Genomic DNA, 18927 nt, shown 5'->3' with positions numbered 1-18927 from the left:
CAGAGGTGTGTGTCTGGGACCTTCTTTTCTCTAATCGCCGGGAACCTGGGGCGCTCCGCAGGCCCACGGAGGCGCCGGGCTCCACCCTCGCTATTGTTTTCTTGCAAAAGGGTCTGTAGGCGCGGAAGGGCGAGGGGTCTAGAAGGTTTTAGTCGTTGGACTTAGAAAAATACCCGAGAAACCCTTCTTCCCGCCACGGTAGAACTAGACCTAACAAACAAGTGCCGAGGCTGTTGGGACAAGGGACGGCCGTGAGAAAACCTGCAGTTTGGGATGCCGTTAGTTTTTAGCATAGGCAAAAACTTGTTATTTTAAGGCCACTTTCTCTGCAACAGCCAGGCGATCTCAGATCCTGTCTTGTGTGTGTGTGTGTATATGTGTGTGTTTTGCTTGAAAGTATATTTATAAAAAGCGATCTCCAGGCCCTCCCTGGTGGCACAGCGGGTTAAAGCACAGCACTGAGAAGCTAAAGCCACTTCCGCATGAGTTCGATCCCCGCCTGCCCTGGAGGTGACCACGTGGCGTGGTAGACCTCTCCTGACCTTCCCACTGCTCCCCTCAGCAGTGTACTTCGTTGATCTGCTTGTTCTGCTCCCCACTCTGTCTCTGGTGAAGCCTCTCCCCGCCCCTGAGCCTCTGGCCTGTACCCCAGTTCTGTATGAACAAATAAAAATCTTAAAAAAAAAAAAAGCGATTTCCAGAAATTTAAAACCTAAAGCATTCCCCATCCCCCCCCCACCTTGGGATCTTTTGTGGAAGGGACTGAATTGGGGGGTTGGGAGTCACGTGTGCTATACTGGGAGCTCTGTGGCAGTACTGGGATTAGGTAGAAACTGGAGACCTACCAGAAGCTCCTCACCCTCTGTGCCCTACAGCCCCACGCCCAAGCTGATTTGAAGTTACCAATGTTTACCTCTACTTCCCTGGCCTTATGTAATTTTCCAGTTTTAAACTACTTGTCATTTACATGGAGGTGTTAAATATATGGGAAGAAGGGGTAGGGCTGCCAGGTTATTTCCTGGGTGAAAGCATGCTGATTTTGCATTTGTAAATTGTTTTATGTTGCTTCTTGTTCTTGGTGCCTACTACTGCATTTTGTACTAAGATCTGCAAAAGGTATCTTAGATTGTTATTTAGTTTGTTGTCTCTGAATAAAGCTAATTGCCTGGGAGACACTAAGTAATGGCAAATGTGTGTTGTAAGTTAGAGAGCTTTCCTAGAAACTCTACTACCTTGGTCTAGGCTTCCTTTTTAAAGAAAAACATTTATTCATTTATGCATTGGAGAATTGGGGTACAGGCCAGATGTGTGGGGGTGACAGACATCACCAGAGACAGAGTAGGGAGCAATACAGGCAGAACTACTGAAATAGCTGCTGAGGGGAGCATCTGGTGGGTCAGGAGAGGTCTGCCACACCATGTGGATCACCTCCCTGGTGGGGAATGGAATTCATGCTGCAGTGATTGCGGAGAGCTTCACAATGCTGTGCTTTATAGTCCACTGTGCCACAAGGGAGGGCCCTGATTTGGCTTCATAAGCAGTTCTTAATGGTTCACATGGAGCGAAGAAGTCTTCATTCCTTATCCTTTGGGGTTCCACTGGAACAATATTCCCTGGAGCAATACAGTTACAGACTGTTCCAAGTCTTCTAAAATAGTGCAATAAAATGAGACTGCCATTTTGACTATATTTCAGTAGATTTCCTGGAAATGTTCAATATGTTCTTACACTCTGAATGAATAAAAAATCTTTGAAGCTCAGAAAGGAATAGACATTGGCAGAAGAATGCCAATAAAATCCATACCATTAAAAACATCATTCTATCTTTTGTGAAAATTGGAATTCTCAAGCTTTCTCATCCCAGAATGAAGTGGCAGTTGTTCTTTTCTGTTGGAGATAATTCTGTGTTCCACACCATGTGGAAAATTATGGGATAGAGCATGGTAATGCCATGTTTCCCTTATTATTCTGGTAAGTTTCATCTGCTAGCATGTAAATACCACATGACACCTGTGGAAATTGTGATTTCACTCCAGGTTAGAGATAACATACATTATAGGCAGTGCTTATGAACGGGGTGAGGATAGCACAAACTTATATGTCCTCCTTTAAGCTCCCAAGTATGTTCATTTATACTGTTTGATTATGTATTCCCAACAACTCTATGAGACAGTACTTTTTAGCCCTATTTTATCATTTAAAATATGAGAGTGCCCATGGGACTTACCAAGAGTCCCATGAAGTTCTTCACAAGTTCTCTTTTTTGTGTATATTGTTTTTCTTTGTCTTGTACACATTCAATTAATAACTCAAGCCCTTAACTTTCGTATTTGTCCTAATGGATCCTCATCCTGGGCTTCTTGAACAGGTGGTCTGCATGCCTTGCCTTTCCTTCTTATAGCTTCAGCCTTTCACCCATTAAGTGTTGTCTCTTTTCTCCACATCTTTGACACACCACTTAGGTGTGCTGTATCTGGCCAGATCCAGGTTATGTTAGTGCTTGTCTGGGAGGGCTACATCCCTACCCCCACAAATGAAATTGACTTCATCCCCTGCCGATCCCCATTACAGGGGACACCATGCCACATTGGGATTTCCAAGTGAACCTTTGAGTTAAGTGTACTTGATTTAGAGGGGGATGTTAGTGTAGAGAATAGAAAGTGTGTATTGGCCATTGCAGTGTTTTGTAAGGGATTGTTTTATTCTTTCATACCAAGGCATCAGAGGCAGTTCCCTCACCTTAGCAGGATGGTGAGTCCCCAGCACTGAATCAACAGTTGAGCCTCAGACTTGGTCATATGATAGGGTGAAGATGAGATGAGTGAGGTTCTGAGTGCAGAGGTGAGTAAGAAGCAGTAAGAGCTTCCTCATGGTCACAGTTCTTTTATGTGGGGAGTTTTTTGTCATCTAGGGGGAATTCATAACCGTGACCTTCTGCATCTGATCTGGGGCTTTCCTCTTAATGTGCTGCTGGGAGAGAGGGGAAGGAAAGCACCAGCAGGAGATTTTCTTATAGACACTGAAAATCCTCTTTTCCCCTCTTAAATCTAAGACACAGTATGCGCATGATGTATTATTTGTTTAGTAACATGTACTAAACAGTACTTTTTTTAAAATTAATTTATTCATACAGAACTGGGGTACAGGCCAGAGATGTGGAGGGTGAGAGGATTCACCAGAGACAGAGTGGGGAGCAGAACAGGCAGATCGATGAAGTACACTGCTGAGGGGAGCAGCGGCAGGTCAGGAGAGGTCTGCCACGCCATGTGGATCTCCTCCGGGGCAGGCGGGGATCGAACTCATGCGGAAGTGGCATAAGCTTCTTAGTGCAGTGCTTTAACCTGCTGCGCCACCAGGGAGGGCCCCCAGAATACTTTTTTTGGTTGAGGAATTTTTCTCTGGTTGGGGATGGAAAGATCTGTAGGGGAAAAGGAGATTAACCCCTCCTGCTGATGAGGAGGTGGCCGGGAAACAGTGTCCTTCCCGGGCAGCGGTCTTGCTCTTCTCTTCGACAGGTGGTAGAAGTAGTCTTGTACGTTGGCATAGATGGGGGTTGTGCTCACTGTAGTTGGGGGTGACAGCAGAGCAGAAATCTTGTTATGGATCTTGAGCAGCTTTCTGCATGGTTATCCATAGGTCGGACTTGAGACTTTACCAATATTTACTGAGTAACCACCATGTAACAGGATATGTTCTAGGTGCTGGGGGTGAAGGCAGGAAACCTTACTCAGAGTTCAATGAAACAAACAAAGCTTGTGCTTTATGCAGCTTATGTTTGTATGCCATATAGAGCAATACATACGGAACAAATGAATGAAATCTTTCTGACAGAATGAGTATTACAAAAAGAAAACAACTTGAGGTGTGCTAGAGAGATGAAGAAAGCTACTCTAAAGCCCCAGTTCTTGTATGCATAAGTAAATAAATCTTTTATAAAAAATAAAGCAATCAGAGTTTGTCTGGGGAGTCTGAATGTGGATGTAAATGATAAGCAGCAGCCAGTCCCAGCATTGTAGGCAAAGGGAACAGCTGCTACAAAGACCCTGAGTCAAGGATGTTTAAGCTGGTTGGAGAACTTACAGATGAGTAATGCAACAGAGGAGTGGGAGGAGAGAAATCAGCAAAGTAGGAGATAGCTTGTATGAAGCCTTTAGTTCTTAGAATGGAGTTTGAGTTGTGTGCTAAGTAGAATGGGGCACTACCTGAGAATTTAATTCTTATTACAAAATCAACTATACTTAGAATTAGCCAGCAAAACTCAGTTCAGCTGACCCCAATTTTATTGGCACTATCCAAATCATCATAGGCAGGAGCCAGCAGAGCATAGGCTGTCTTCTCTCCAACATATCTAATTAGGTGGCCTTGGCCACCTCACGGTCATGGAATTTCTTCATGGCCTATTAGATCTGGTACTTGTTGACATTCACTATGAACACACTTTGTTGTTGCCTTCAGTCTTCTTCATGGCTGACTCAGTGGTCAGGAGAAACTGGATGATGTGTAGTTGTTGAGCTAGGAGCTGGAGCGCTCTTCCAAAGGTATTTGTGTTACTTTCTTGGTTGCTGTGACTTGGGTCTCTGAAAGGTGGGTGACATGAGGATCTTCTTTTTCTTGTGGCTGTGGATGCCTTTCATCACTGTTTTCTTGGCCTTTTAAGTCTTTGGCTTTGACTTTGGGAGGTGCAGAGGTTGCCTTCTTTCAGTGCCATTTTCATAAAAAGTGCTACTGGAGATTTTTTTAAAAAGATTTATTTTTCTGATTTATTTCTTATTAAAGATTTATTTATTTATGCATATTGAACTGGGGTACAGGCCAAGGAGCAGGGTGGTGAGAGGACTCACCAGGGACAGAGTAGGCACCAGAGTAGGCAGATCAATGAAACACACTGCTGAGGGGAGCAGCGGGTGAAACAGTAGAGGTCCACCATGCCATGTGGATCACTTCCAGGACCCAAGATTGAACTCACACTGAAATGGTTGTGGCTGGCTTGCAGTGCTGTGTCCTAACCTGTTGTGCCACCAGGAGGGCCCTTTTTTCTTATTTGTGCATACAAGAACTGTGGTTTAAGACAGAGGTGCAGGAGTGAAAGCATCAGCAGAGACAGGAAAAGAACAGGCTATTCTCTGAAGTATACTGCTGAGGGGAGCAGCGGTGAGACAGGAGAGATCTGCTGTGACATGTGGGTCACCTCCCTGGCCAGGGATTGAATTCCTGCTGCAATGGCTGCAGATAGCTTCATAGTGCTGAGACTTAACCCCTTTTGCTACCAAGGAGGCCACTCAACTGGAGATTTTTTATTTATTTTTATTTTTTTACATCATTCTTAATTCTGTGCATTTTCCCATCTCATTTGTAATCCCCTGGGCTTCCCACCACTTCACCTGAGTGCCATCACTACAGTCCAGGGCACTCTTCCCACCCCAGTTCAACTGGAGATTTTTTTTTTTTTTTGGATAGCATTAGTTTATTATAAAAGAGACACAGAAATTATTTACATGATGAAAGATTTCAGAACTTCAGTGGAATGGGCAGTTTCACATGATGCCATTTCAATCTTGATTTCAGTCCACATACTTTCCAAGAATATCACCATCTCTAAATAAGAAATAATCCTTGTCATCTAGAACTACTTTGGTGCCTCCATATTCTGGGAGAAGAACTTTGTCTCCAACTTTCACACTAACTGGTTGAATCTCTCCACCCTTTCCTTTTGAGCCTGATCCAACAGCTACTACTGTTGCTTGCAACACTTTTCCTTGAGATTTTTCTGGAAGCATAATGCCTCCTTTGGTTACAGTTTCAGCTGCACTCCTTTCGATTAATACTCGGTCAAAGAGGGGAAGAAACTTTCTAAATGCCTGTCCTGCCATGACTCCGGCCACCGCAGTCGCACTCTGTTCTCCCGCCGCCGCCGCCAAAAAGGGAGACCCGCAGCCCGCCCCTCCGGACACGTGAATGTGGGAAGTCAACTGGAGATTTTTAATTACAGACTAACTAGATCTTCACCTAGTAGTCAATAGGTCTGCCTGCCACTCTCCCCCACTCTCTTCCCACACACTTTCACTCTCAGCACACTTATTTTCACTCTGATTTGACTTCCCCTTCCTTACTTCAGGCTTGGGTACGGGCAAGTTCATTCTAAGACAAAGGGTCAGAGGAGCATGGGCAGTACTGTTTTTGGCTTCTGAAATGAATCCATATAAATCTTTAGCCTTGTAGTCCACAAACTAAATCCATTTGCTTTGCATAAAATTTTCCATCACTGGCTGTAATTTCTCAACCTCCACACTGAATATTTTGTTGCTTCCAAGTAGTCTCTGGGTTGGCCAGTGACCTGTGAAACTAGATGCAAATTTAAGTTAATTACCTAGTAAAATCAGATGCACTTGCTGTCTTTTGCAAGACAAGATTGTTGCAAGAGACAGTATCTCAAATAATCCAAAGGCCTTGCCTTTCCCTGGACTCCTGCTTCTTCTCTCCCAGGCACTGGCCTGTGCAGTTTATTTTGGGAGGGTCATGCTCTCTTCCGAGTACAGTTTCATGGAATGTACATGTCTCTCACAGTAATTGTCATGGCAAAATTTCATTTCTGTTGGCTTGTAGATGAACTTGGCAGTCTTAGAATAGTAATACTTAAATCATCAAAATTTATGTCCAAGTTGTTACATCTCAGTAGTACTAGTTTATCAGAAATGAGCAGAACATCCAGTGTTTTCTCAGTTATCTTCTCATTCTCGGATGGCTCATCATCACTATTATAATACTCTCTGGGGAAGTGTACTTTTTAGAGAGAACTAATTTTTTTTTAAGATTTATTTATGCATACAAGAACTGGGGTACAGACCAGAGGTGTGTGTGAGTGGGGGTGAGAGGATTCACCAGAGACAGAACAGGGAGCTGAACAGGCAGATTGACAAAGTACACTGCTGAGGGGAGCAGCGGGCCAGTCAGGAGAGGTCTGCCATGCCATGTGGGTCACCTCCCTGGCCTGGGATTGAATTTGTGCTTCCGTGGTTGCATATAGCTTCACTTTAATCCGTTGTGCCACCAGGGAGGGCCAGAGAGAAAATTGTTTTTGAGTTTTTTTTTTTTTTTAAGCCAGATGCCTTGTTCTTTTATTGACTTATATACTTAACTAATATACATAACTTAGCAACTTAATTCTGACTTTTTGTTTCTTTCTGATTGATCTAGTGGCATGAAACCTGAAACACTTTTCTGGTTGAGAGAGCAACAATGATGTCTTGTCAACTCTGGTGTTCTCTGTACCCAGTACACTGTCCAAAACATTGTAGATAGAGCAAACATTTGCCACATCACTGTTCGTTGATTAACTTACAATTTTACTCTTTTTTTTTTGACAATGTAGTAATTTATTAACTTATCTATTACTAATTCCAGAGGTTGGATGGTTTCCAGGGCACAAGGATCAGGCTTTGCTCTATCTTTTCATATGCTTCTGTCCCATACATTATTACCAAGTCGGGATTATTTTGTGATTGCAGTGGTGGTATTCTCTTGGGAATTCCAGCAACATAATCCTGTTCATCCTCCATTCAGGTCAGTTCCAGAAACAGCAATATTAAAAGAAAAAAAATGTGTCATTTTGTCCTGTGACTCTTTTGTATGTTGGGACACAGAGTAAGTCATTCCATACTTCTCTCCAGACTGGAAAATAGTCAAACATTGAACAGGCTGATAAGAGAAAAAGGCAAAAAGAATTCAGTAATGACTCACCTACCTCCTGTTTATTTGGAGAGAGATCTAATATGACTAATTCACTGCATGGCTTCAAGCACCATATTAAATATATATCTTAGCTAAGACAAGAGAAGTTATTGGGAAAGAAAGGCTAAGATCAGTTAGGGAGTTTACCAAGGAAGTCACAATAACTGTATGCAGATTTAAGGTTGCCTTCTCCATTAAGTAACCCTTTTAAACTATTGTGATACATTTTATCCACTAAAGAAAACAGATGAAAGATGAATTCACTCCTAGTGTGTGTATAAGTATACACACACATATATATGTATAAAAACCCTATTAGAGAAGTTTTTCTTCTTGAAAATACAGTGTACTTAACAAGGAAAAACTGTTACTTCATATGTTATCAGATGGATAACTCAAATTTGATTTTCATATGCAATAAAATTTTCAGTACAACTTTATTATCCGTAATTTATGAAGATCTGAATTGGGCTAGCCAGATTTGTGGTTACATTACTGAAGAAAAGTGTGCCAAAGGTGTGAATAACATAATCACTTCCTTCTTTGAGGTATAACATCTTTACATCTATGAATTCGTGCACTTTAGTACACAGAAGTTTGCATGGCTTCAGTTCTAATGCTTATTATGACATTTCTTAAATTTCTGTTAGGTAGCATTTAACCTGGTTTGAGACTGCCCAGGAGAAGAGGGGTGAGGAGAGGATGTAAAGCCATCCTCAGGGGAGAGTGCTGGAGCAGGGGCGAGTCAGAAGGAAGCTCCTGGCAGATGCAGTGGTGCAAGAAGGTCCAACTGTGGGCTTCTGCGGGGACTTTATGACAAAAATCTCTCACAAAGAATGATCTTTAGGGCCCTCACTGGTGGCACAACATGTTAGGACACAGCACTGCTTCGGTGCGAGTTCAACCTTACCCCAGAGGTGACCCACATGTCGGGGCAGACCTCTCCTGACCCGCCCGCTGCTCCCCTCAGCAGTGTACTTTGTCAGTCCACCTGTTCTGCTCCCCACTCCGTCTCTAGTGAATCCTCTCACCACCCCTGCACCTCTGGCCTGTACCCCAGTTCTGTATACATACATAAATATATTTTTTAAATAAATAAATCTTAAAAAAAAATGATGTCTTTAGAAGGCATCCTTTTAGTTAACACAGATACACTGCATTCATATTTTAAAAAGTTTAACTTCTAGATAGTAAAAGTTTGGATTTGTTTTTTTCCCATTGCATAAGAACAAGATGCTCTGTTGCTACTTAAACACAGACTGCTGGTGTTTGAGTTTATTTTACAAACTTTCCTGCCTCCAATGATCAGAATACAGTCCCATTGTTAGCCCATTGTTCTTGAGTGCTTAGTGGAGTTTTCTTCTCAGGAAATAATTCTATTGAAAATATTGACACTAGCACCTTAGACAGTGTCATTTTTATTAAATTAACAATAAAACAAAATCATAAAATAAAATTTATGATAAAATTCAATTAATATAGTATGAAATGTAAAAATCAAATAAAATTAAACACTTATTAAAACCCTGTGCAATCCTTAAGTACTTAAGAGTTTTTATGTATTGAGAGAAGAGACAGAGATAAGGGATTATGCATATTTTCTGTGTTTAGTATAGAGCCAAATAATTTAAAACATTGGGCATTTTTAAAAATTCCCTGACTTTTTTACAGGTAATTTGTAACTGCACTTAAAAGTTGGACAAGGGATTATTACCCAGGTGCATTTAGAAGAGAGCAATGAAATGATAATCCAGCTATTGGACTGTTGAATTTTCAGCAGCTTTAATTTTATTTGTAATGTTATTTAATCAATAGGTTCCACAAATCTAAATAACGTTTTGTTGTAATGATCTTTGTGAGGTGAATACCTCTATCAAATGCTTTTGTATTTGAAACCAATATTCTGTGTCAAAATAAGTTAGCCAGTTACTCTTGTTTGATCTCAGCTATGCCTTAGAAAAATGAGGGAAAAAGTAGTTTGTTTTGTTAAGCAGAATGTTAGGAGATGGCTGATTTTTCTGATCATGAAGCATTATTAATATTTTACAGGCACTGCCATTTTTGGACTACCTATTGCAAACAAACAAAAACCATTTTACAGTTTTGGTGGGTAGAACTCATTTTTTTTAAACCATAAAATAATATAAAAATCTATCCAAGCAGTCTAACTGTGACCACCAATATTTCTGTATATGCACCTTTTATAATGACATTCCTCAAGTGTAGTCCTCATTGTGAAGCTTTTTTTCCAGCTTTTTCTGGCTTTTTCAAAAAGCCAGAGAAATTCCCAGTCCTGTCTTTGTTTTCTGCCCTGTTACCTTGCTCACTTTCCTTTTACTTTTCTACTGGGGTACAGGCCAGAGAGAGGTACAGGGTGAGAGGATTCACCAGAGACAGAGTGGGGAGCAAAACAGTGAATACACTGCTGAGGGGAGCAGTGGGAAGGACAAGAGAGGTCTGCTGTACCCAGGTGGGTCACCTCCCTGGCCAGGGGTTGAACTCATGCTGCAGTGGTTGCTGATAGCTTCATACTGCTGTGACTTAACCTGTTGAGCCACCAGGGAGAGCCCCCTGGGCTGTTCTTTTTGATATTACTCTTTTCCTTCCACTACACACCTTTCCAGCCCTGTCAGGAATTGTGTTGGTATCTACCTCTGGCAGCATGACTCTGAACAAGTTGCCTAACTCCTCTGGGCACTGCTTTTCCTATCTGTACACTTGAGATAATGGCCACAGCACAATTCTGGCAATACCCGTGAACACATGGATAAATAGTTTAGCACTTTCTGCCAAACATATAATCAATGATACTTGACACTTTTATTATTAGACTCAGTTATTATAACTTTATTTGTCCTCAACTAGTTAAAAGTTACCTTTCTCCGAAAAGTCTTTCTGGTTGAGCTAGTTGTCACTTTTTTTCTCAAGTAATTTCCATTTGCACTTGACTTCATTAGCACTTGGAATTCTATTCATTTACTCCTGTTGCAGGTCTGTAATCATTCTTGAGTGAACAGGAACACTTGAGTATCTTATCTAGCAAGGTGCTGTGCTATTTATTTTACTGGAATCCATGGGTACACAGTGGAGGAATGCCGCAGTTGTGTGTGCTTGCCTATATAAGTTCACAAATGCATACGTGGGCTTTTAGTGAAGCTGGAGGGATGAAAATGTGTTGATGTAAAGGTACTATAACTTTTTCAGAAGAAATTAGAACAAGGAAACAAAACTACTGTGTTCAGATGTCCATTAAAAAATTAACATCCCAGGCTTTCCATGGAGGCACAGCGGGTTAAAGCACAGCACTAAGAAGTTAAAGCCACTTCAGCATGAGTTCGATCCCCACCCTGGAGGTGATCCACAGACCTCTCCTGACCGGCCCACTCCTCCCCTGAGCAGTGTACTTTTCCTGCTCTGCTTCCCACTCTGTCTCTGGTGAATTCTCTCACTGCCCCTGTACCTCTGGCCTGTACCCCAGTTTTGTATGTATAAATAAATAAATCTTAAAAAAAAATTAACATCCCTTACTTTGAGTTTTTTTTTTTTTAAGATTTATTTATTTGTGCATACAGAGCTGGGAAACAGGTCAGAGGTGCAGGGGCGCTGAGAAGACTCACCAGAGACAGAGTGGGGAGCAGAACAGGCAGATGGACGAGGTACACTGCTGAGGGGTGATTTAACCTGCTGCGCCACCAGGGAGGGCCACTTTGAGGTATTTTTTGAGGGGGGTGTGCCTGTTTCAAAAATATTATGGTTATAGTTACTCCTGATCGCAAAACAACTTTACTCATGCTTTGTTTCTTTGACTCTCCTCTAGCCTCATCAAGTATAAGTTGTAAATATAAGGGGAAGTCCTTTTGGAACCACAGAATCCAACAGATGATTCCAATTTGTGTGTATGTGTTGCGGGGTACTAGAAAGGGAGATGGGGGGAGTATTGACAGACAGCAGAACAGCATGGCCAAAGGCACTGAGGCATGAGACAGTACCAAATAAGACGGCTTAGTGTTCTTGGAGCATGCAGTTCAAAGTAAAGCACTTGAAGAGATGACACAGTACAGAATTAGGCGTCAAATGAGAGACTTACATGCTTTTATCTCCCTTGCATTGTATGCTTGTAGGGTGGAAGGCTTGTGTAGATGATTTAGAACAGGCAAATGCAGTGCTTTGCTTCTAAAGTTGGACTTGAGTTTTCATGTGGCATAGAATACATTTCTTTCATTTGCTGTTTTCATAAGAAAATGATCCAAGCATTATGGTAATATGTTATAATGTTAGAGCTCTAATTTTTATTTTTATTTTATTATTATTTTTTTAACTTATGACTGCTTATATATTGATTGTTCTACTTACCTATAATATAAATTGTAATAACCCACATGTTTTAGGTAGTGCCACATTTCTTAAATATTTTATTTTTACATCATTTTGTGTATTTTTCCATCTCAGTTGTAATCCCCGTGGCCAAATCACCTGTGTGCCATCACCATAGATAGCTCTAATTTTTTTCTTTTTAAAGATTTATTTATTTGTACATACAGAACTGGGGTACAGGCCAGAGGCTCAGGGGCGGTGAGAGGCTTCACCAGAGACAGAGTGGGGAGCAGAACAGGCAGATCGACGAAGTACACTGCTGAGGGGAGCAGCGGGCGGGTCAGGAGAGGTCTGCCACGCCATGTGGTCACCTCCGGGGCAGGCGGGAATCGAACTCATGCGGAAGTGGCATTAGCTTCTCAGTGCAGTGCTTTAACCCGCTGCGCCACCAGGGAGGGCCTGATAGCTCTAATTTTTAATTGCCCCACATATTAAAGGATAGAAATTATCAGTATCATTTGAAACTTCTGAAACATGGTGTTCTATATAAATTTGAGAGTAGAGTTGATTGGCAACAATATAGATATTCAAGAAAGCAATCGAGGATCACTCACAAATTCATAGCTTTGAACCTTTCAGTATCCCCCTAGCTTATCTTACACAGTAACAAGCCAGAGGATTTTATTTGCAGTTTTCATTTTCTATAATTATGTACAACTAAAAAAGTATGTTGACATCTTTTATTTATTTATTTATTTAATTATCTTTTTTTTTTTTTAATTTATTTATGCATACAGAACTGAAGTACAAGCCAAGGTGCAGAGGTGGTGAAAGAATCCACTAGAGACAGGGTGGGGAGCAGAACAGGCAGATCGATGAAGTACACTGCTGAGGGGAGCAGCAGACAGGTCAGGAGAGGTCTGCTATGCCATGTGGGTCACCTCTGGGACCTGGGATCGAACTGAAGCAGCTGCAGTTAGCTTGCAGTGCTGCGTTCTTATCCATTGCATCACCAGGGAGAGTGCAATTTTTATTCAATAGTCGATTTTTATTTCCTTGTTTACATGCAATTATTTTGACTTCTTTTCCTTCTCCATTCCCTTTTCGTAGGCACCATCCAGTTGTTAATATACTATTATGTCTTTCAGACCTTATACAATATCTGATGTTAAAAATATGATTTAGATTTAAATCTAGGAAATAATATGTTTTTACTCCAAAAGTATGTTTTCTACCCAAAGTATGTTTTTTTTAAAGATTTATTTATTTATGCATACAAAAACTGGGGTACAGGCCGGAGTGCAGGAGATGTCAAGATTTACCAGAGACAGAGTGGAGAACAGAATAGGCAGATCTACTGAAATACACTACTGAGGGGGGAAGCAGGCAGGTCAGGAGATGTCTGCCATACCATGTGGGTAACCTCTCTGGCTGAGAAATGAACTCCTGTTGCAGAGGCTGCTGATAGCTACATAGTGCTGTGATTTAACCTGTTGCGCCACTAGGGAGGACTCCCAAAGTATGTTTTATGTGCTAGGTTATTTCCAGTTTTACTTTAGTGTCTTTTGTTCTAAGTTTCTTATCCTAGGAAATTAAGTAATAGGATCCCAAAATCTTAACCATAAAAGCTTAAAATTCCTAGGGAAGAATTAGATAGGAAAGAAAAAACACTAAAACTGTCATTAGTCTGAAAATGGAATGTGTGGGAGAGGTCTGCAAGGAGGCTAAAAAAACAGAGGGCAAAGAAAAAGTGTTTCAGCACATTTCCCACACTGTTGAGGGGGAGAATGTATCCTTATTATGGATCTGTGCTTGTCAAATAACTTTTTAATTATCACCCATGAATTTGCCTGTAAATGGATGTTTTGGTAATGGGAGGGGTCAATAGCATGCATCTGAAGAGGTGTGAACTGTATCTTTAAATCATACAGTGTTGTGAAACAACATTTTATCAATTAAAAAAATGTTACAATGGATAGGTTGTTTGGCATTTGTATTTCTTCATTGTAAGTGAATTACTTTGGCATTTCCAGTTGCACGCCAGCTTGCAGGTGTTGAATATCTCAGGTAAACTTAGGAGGTGAGAGTGTGCCCTGCAGGGCTGAGAGACTAGCTCTGAGGCTGTACTATGCCCTGAGCTGTCAAGTCCCCTACTTCATGCACAGTTCCATCTTCTCTAATGCTCTTTAAAGTTTTAATGCAAGTACATTAGCTAGAGAGAGGAGTACAAACACCATAGACGTATAGCTTGATGCATTTCCTCTCAGTGAACACAGCCATTTAATCACCCACTGATGAAGAGGGAGAGCTTCACCTGCTGTTCAGAAACACACCATGCACTCATATTTGCTCACTGATTTTTCCCACCATTGGGTAATTTCCTTCTGTTTCTCCTTAATTTTAAATAGAACCCTGGTATTCTGAAGATCTCCGAAGAATTCCTTTGGCTAAGGGTGAGGAATAGAGAGTTATAGTTAGAATTGCCAAAAAAAAGAAGCCCTAATTCCTAGTACCTCAGCATGTAACCTTAGTTGGAAATAGGGTCATTACATGTCGTTAGTTAAGGTGAGGATGCTAGGATAGGATCCCCAACCTAATATGGCTGGGATCCTTATAAGAAGCATTATGTAAAGACAGGGATGAACCCTCTGTGGAAGACTGGAAGTGGATTGGAATGATGCACCTATAAGCCAGCTAGTTCCAGTGAACCTCCAGAAGCTGCAAAGAGACAAGGATGTTCCCACACCGGTTGTAGAGGGAGAGTAGCCTTGCCAGAACCTCCATTTCCAGCCCCAGGATTGTGAAACCATGCACATTTCACTTCCTTTAAGGCATCTGTGGTACTGTGTTCTTGCAGCTCTAGGAAACCATGGCAGTGAGTCTGTGGTAAATCTGGCGCCCTGGTACTTCCTGTGTCCTTCAGAGTGTGCCTGGGGCTTGACTTTGAACTGTATGTTCCAAGAGCACTAAACTCTTTCTCAGTCCTACTTGACACTGCTTCATGCTTCAATGCCTTTGACCATGCTGTTCCTGCTGTCTGTCAGGAACAGATTGCTACGCTGTGGCCAAGCTGCCTGGACTGGCTCCCATCATCCTCTCCTCTCTGCCTGTAATGTGCCCCATTGGAAGACAGAGATGCCTGAGATGGCTTCTTCTTTATTTCTTCACTAGCATGTTTAGAAGGAGCCAGTTTGGTTTCCTCAGAGGTCCCAGACCAAGTCTTGCATATCAGCCCTCTGTGCCTTCCCGTTGTCTCTCCTGCGGGGTCCTAACTCATTGTCCCAGATCCAGTTTTCCCCAGTTCCTCTCTGATCTAGCATCATCTTTGACAGAAACAATAACTTCATTTTAAAATGAAATCCCTGCGGTGTTGGGGGGGGGACATAAAATGAAACCCCTATTTTTCAAATAGTGTGGTATGTTGTAAATAAAGGCTTTGTTTTTGCTATCCTCAGGCATGTCAGAAACCCATTCTTATTTGAGAAAGTAAAAAGCCTTTGGATCAAAAGGCAGTCCAACAACTAGGCTTTAGTTAGTAATGAAGAGCTCTGCAGAGTATATTAGACAACAGGAACACTTTCTTCAGGAAAGGATTGGTTTAAACTACTTTACACCTTGTCCAGTTTTTACTGTGGGCTGAGCTGCTGGTTTAGGGAAACCACAAGGAACACATTGTTGTGAAGTCACAGTCTCGGGCCACTTTCTGCACTCCTCTTTGGTGCCTTTGCTTCGGGACCTAGGTAATCAGGAATTAGCTAGTGCCCCTGTCTTAAATGTGCACAGCACAGTTCCTGAGCCTGGTAAGTCCCTCAACTCGAATGGGTAGATGTGCGCTCCGAAACTTCCTTTCTTTCTGTTTAGAATCACTTGCTTATTGCTAATGATGATGGGGAAATCATCTGTATATTTGAAAAAAAAATCATGCATAGCCTTCCTGGTGGTGTAAGGTTTAAGTCTCAGCACCTTCACCTTGAGGGTCCAAGTTCGATCCCAACCAGAGAGTTGACCCATATAGCACAGCAGACCTCTCCAGTCCCCGCTGCTCCCCTCAGCAGTATATTTCAGTAAACCTGCCTACTCTGCTTCTCACTCTATCTCTGGTGAATCTTCTCACCTCCACACCACTGGCCTACACCCCAGTTCTTATATGCATAAGTAAAAATAAATCTTTAAAATAAATCATGTGCAAGGACATTTAAAAAAGTAATGCTAATTTTAGCTTCTGGTCTATCTGTGATTCCTTATTCTTTTGCTAAGCCTCTATCAAACTTCTAGTTCTACCTGTTTAGATTGTATATTTACATCTTGCCCTTTGTGGGACAATTGAAAGAAGTTGCATGCTTTGGGCTAATAATATATTCTATATAATACATACATATATATATATAGTTGCATGCTTTGGGCTAATAATATATTCTATATAATACATACATATATATATTTAAAGATTTATTTATTTATGCATACAGAACTGGCCAGAGGTGCAAGGCGGTGAGAAGATTCACCAGAGACAGAGTGGGGAGCAGAACAGGCCGACTGACAAAGTACATTGCTGAGGGGAGCAGTGGGCAGGTCAGGAGAGGTCTGTTGCGCAATGTGGATCGTCTCCGGGGTCGGCAGGAATCGAACTCATGCTGAAGTGGCTTTAGCTTCTTAGTGCTGTGCTTTAACCTGCTGTGCCTCCAGGGAGGGCCCTATATAATACATATATTTACATGGAATTGAAAAATAATAAAACAGTGTACTTTGACAATGTAATTGGGTGTTAGTGAGGCAAAAAGTTATGTTTAGGTCATGTATAATGGTCTGTGTTTAAATGTGTGACTACATGGACTTTGGTATATATGTGTAAATATTCTCTCAGCTCAGACAGCCCTTGCACCCTGAGATCTTATGCCACGTGTAGATAGTTATAAATATTATGCTGGCTACGTGGATGGACAGAAGGAAGTGAATGCTAGAGCTGCTCTTGGTGCTTGACTAGTTATCTCACTGCACTGCCGGCCTGATAAATTTCACTGTGTTCATGGCTGCCTTCTGAGTGAGCCCTGGGAGGGTTTTCCTAAGACCAGGAGGACTTCTTGGACTGCAGCCAGAGACCTCAGAGCAATGATATCTCCTTGGTTTGCCTATGAAATGTGCTAAGGTATTTGGCTGGTTGCTTGAGAAAATTGGGCCAACGAGCCCAATTCCAGGATGCTGGAGTTATTTCTTTCATTGGGAACACTGATTTCTTTTTTATTTACTTTTTGGAGTTGGTGTATACTTTTTTGAAATATGCTATTTAAAGGAAATTTTCTTCCTCCTCTTCCTGGAGAGAATTATCTTTCTTCAAACTTTCCTTTTCATTTTCTAGACTACTCTATTTTATAATAGAAACAACTATATAACAACAATAAAGTAGAAATAGTTACTTGTATTTAAAAAAATCTGTCTTGTGATGTTTTCTTAGATCCTATTTTACAGAAAATAAGGTGAAAGTCTTCCAAATCCTGCAGCTAGATCTTTGCATATTTGCAGACTTCAGTTTACACTTACTAATAAAAGTTGTTATAATGTCCTTGAGCTAACAATTTTCATTAATGTAAGTAGATTTTTATTTATAGTTGTACAGTTTACAATTCTAAACATTTTAAGATCAAAGACCAGTATTGCATTGTTTAATTGTCTACTACTTCCCAACCCCTCGATTCTGAGGGGAAATTTGGTTTTCTTTCTGTAAGGTCATATTTTGGATTATTTTCTGGCCAGAACACAGAACAAAGCATTCCAGAGAAACCTTTGGTTTGTTTATCTACTTGGTGAAATGCTCTGATTTCTGCGCAGTCAGTGTGGTTTTTAGGAAGAGACAGTGGTTGTAAGACTGTTTTCTGCATCTCTTTTCTATTCATGATTTGTTTGCAACAAGATTATTGTAGATTCACCTTGATGAGAACTTTACTTTCTCATTTAAAATGTTTGCTTCCCCTTCCAGAGATTTATCATATTTTAAATACCTAGGTATTTTTATATGACTTGAATTATCAGTTCTTTCTTAGAAGGTAACCACTATTTAAAAGCAGAACTTCAATTTTGAAGTATTTCTTGCAGTTTGTGAGATTTGCTGTCTTAGTAAATTTATATTTTAGGTTGGTAAAAAGAGATTTGACTTCAAAATGATAATTAGATAGTTTTCTGAAGTCAACCTAAATGTTTACTATTATCTAAACAATAGTTCTATGATATATTTGGTTGGTAGAATGAAGCACTTAAAAAGGATAATCTAGAACTTTATAAACTATGACTAGACCTCAAAATCAAAAGTGTAGAGTGAACAACATACTTTTCAGAATATTATGTGTGATTATTAATTATTAATCATACTATATGTTTATGAATATGTAGGTGTTTGTACATGTATATGATTAAAAAATAGATAGACTGTCATATTCATGAATTCATGAGAGTGCTTGTCCTGAGAGGTGATGAACAGGGGTAGGGAGGAGAATATAATTTTTTTTAAAAGATTTATTTATTTATGCATATAGAACTTCGGTACAGGTCAGAGGGAGCAGAACAAGCAGATGTACTGAAATGCACTGCTGAGGGGAGCAGTGGGTGAGACAGGAGAGGTCTGCTACACCACGTAGATCACCTTTCTGGTTGGGGATTGAACTGATGCTGTCGGCTAGCTTCTTAATGCAGTGCTTCAACCTTTTGTGCCACCAGGGAGGGTCTGGGAGGAGATTATAATTCTACATTTAAAAAAGGTCCTGAGAAGATATGGTTATAATCTGACTAATGAATAATATTAGGAATGGGATTTCTGCTAACATTTTTCTAATAAAAATTTCTATATGATATTTTCTAATGAAATAGTTTCCAGCTAGGAACCATATGTTTATC

General features: G+C 40.8%; 1 protein-coding gene and 1 pseudogene across 5 annotated transcripts in view; one reads left to right on the top strand and one right to left on the bottom strand.

Annotated features, from left to right (window-relative positions):
* Window positions 1-18927, top strand: part of ST3GAL6 (ST3 beta-galactoside alpha-2,3-sialyltransferase 6) — a 68622-nt gene that overhangs the window by 989 nt on the left and 48706 nt on the right. The window lies entirely within an intron of this gene.
* Window positions 5454-5959, bottom strand: LOC101632554 (annotated as a pseudogene).

This window comes from Condylura cristata, unplaced genomic scaffold (assembly GCF_000260355.1).
Source record: "Condylura cristata isolate star-nosed mole 26May11 unplaced genomic scaffold, ConCri1.0 scaffold00003, whole genome shotgun sequence".
NCBI classification, from domain to species: domain Eukaryota; kingdom Metazoa; phylum Chordata; class Mammalia; order Eulipotyphla; family Talpidae; genus Condylura; species Condylura cristata.
The sequence above is the reverse complement of the archived record's forward strand: the minus strand, read 5'-3'. Positions and strand labels throughout refer to the sequence as shown.